Source organism: Cryptomeria japonica, unplaced genomic scaffold (genome assembly GCF_030272615.1).
Source record: "Cryptomeria japonica unplaced genomic scaffold, Sugi_1.0 HiC_scaffold_196, whole genome shotgun sequence".
NCBI lineage: Eukaryota > Viridiplantae > Streptophyta > Pinopsida > Cupressales > Cupressaceae > Cryptomeria > Cryptomeria japonica.
Window position 1 is genome coordinate 25,361 of NW_026729018.1, and position 1,910 is coordinate 27,270.

Sequence of the window (1,910 nt, forward strand, 5' to 3'; positions counted from 1 at the left end):
GCGTTGCAGACGGGACACTGCACGCACACGACGCCCCCTCCAGGTGCACGCACGTAGGCCGGGCCGGGTGCACACCCGACGCCCTAGCAAGGTGCGCGCACCCGGGCAGGGCTCACACTTGGCGAACGGGGCGCACTTCGCGAGGGAGGGTGTGCACCTCGACGGGGGTGGGTGGCCGGGGTGGATTCGCACGTGGGTCGCGGTTTGCTAAGTACACACTGCGACAAGCTCATAACGGGTGCGATCATACCAGCGTTAGTGCACCGGATCCCATCAGAACTCCGCAGTTAAGCGCGCTTGGGCCGGAGTAGTACTGGGATGGGTGACCTCCCGGGAAGTCCCGGTGTTGCACCCTTTTTTAGTTTTTCGCCGGGCGTCGCAATGCTATTTGAATAAACCTTTTGCCCGTTTGCGTTCTCGTCGGGGCCGGGCCGGGCCGGGGTGCGCTGCCCGCACTACCGCGCGCGCGGGGGCGACACCGAGCGCGCACCCGAGGCGCCCCGAGCACACAGGCCACGGTGCAACCCGGGCGTTGTGCGCGCACCCCGGTGCGCCCGAGGTGCTGCGCGCGCACCCAGGTGAAATCGGTGTGCACCTCGGCCAGTGCGCGCTCGGTCGAGTCGCGCACGTTGGCCAAGGTGCACGGTGATGTTTCTTACTCTAAGGTTCCGCACCAGACGCCCGGGACAGGTGAGCGAAGCTGGGCGGGGCCGGGTGCGCGGCCGGGGCAGGTGCACGCAGCTGGAGAGAGCTTTGGAGCACACTTCGGAGCGCACCAATGATGCGCTCCATTCAAAAGTTTCCTGAAAAGGCAAAAAAAGTTGAGATTATAGAATTTCCCACTTGAGAGATTGTAAAAAAAAAAAATTTAAAATGAAGGAAACGCGGGTGCCAAGGTGTGCGCAGCCCAGCCAAGGTGTGCGCACCAAGGCGCCCACCCTGGCGAAGGTGCACGCAAGGTGCGCACCCGAGGCAAACCGGACAATTAACCCAACTTTCGACTTCGCGCGCACCTTGGAGCGCACTTCGGAGCGCTCCTTGGTGCGCACCAATCTTGGGCACCTCGGAGTGCACCATGGCGCCCACCAAGGTGCGCACCCGGGGCAAACCGAGCTCCGACTTCGTGCGCACCTTGGAGCGCACGAAAGGTGCGCACCATGGCGCCCACCAAGGTGCGCAGCCCAGCCAAGGCGTGCGCATCAAGGTGCGCACCCTGGCGAAGGTGCGCACCCGGGGCAAACCGAGCTCCGACTTCGTGCGCACCTTGGAGCGCACAAAAGGTGCGCAACCCAGCCAAGGTGTGCGCACCCCGGTCAAACCGAGCTCCGAATCGTGCGCACCAGAGGTGCACGCCATCGTGCGCACCTTGGAGCACACTTCGGAGCCCTCCTTGGTGCGCGCCGATGTTGCGCACCTCGGAGCGCACCCGGGGAAAACAATGCAATTAACCCGACTTTCGACTTCGTGGGCACCTCGGAGCGCTCTCGGGTTCGCACCTCGGAGCACACCGAGGTGCGCACCTTTGATGCGCTGCCTTCACCAATTTCCAGAAAAGGCAAGAAAACATTGAGAAGGTGTGCGCACCGAGGTGCCCACCCTGGCGAAGGTGCACGCGAGGTGCGCACCCGGGGCAAACCGGGCTCCGACTTCGTGCACGCCGCACCTTGGAGCACACTTCGGAGCGCTCCTTGGTGCGCACCAGGGCGCGCAACCCAGCCGAGGTGCCCACCCCGGCGAAGGTGCACGCGAGGTGCGCACCCGGGGCAAACCGGGCTCCGACTTCGTGCACGCCATGGTGCCCACCGCGGCGAAGGTGCACGCGAGGTGCGCACCCGGGGCAAACCGGGCTCCGACTTCGTGCACGCCGCACCTTGGAGCACACTTCGGAGCGCTCCTTGGTGCGCACCATG

General features: G+C 64.9%; 1 non-coding gene across 1 annotated transcript; it reads left to right on the top strand.

Annotated features, from left to right (window-relative positions):
* Window positions 1-236: 236 nt before the first annotated feature.
* LOC131868162 (5S ribosomal RNA) lies at window positions 237-355 on the top strand. The gene has a single exon (XR_009366653.1). It is a non-coding gene; the product is annotated as a 5S ribosomal RNA (ribosomal RNA).
* Window positions 356-1,910: the final 1,555 nt, after the last annotated feature.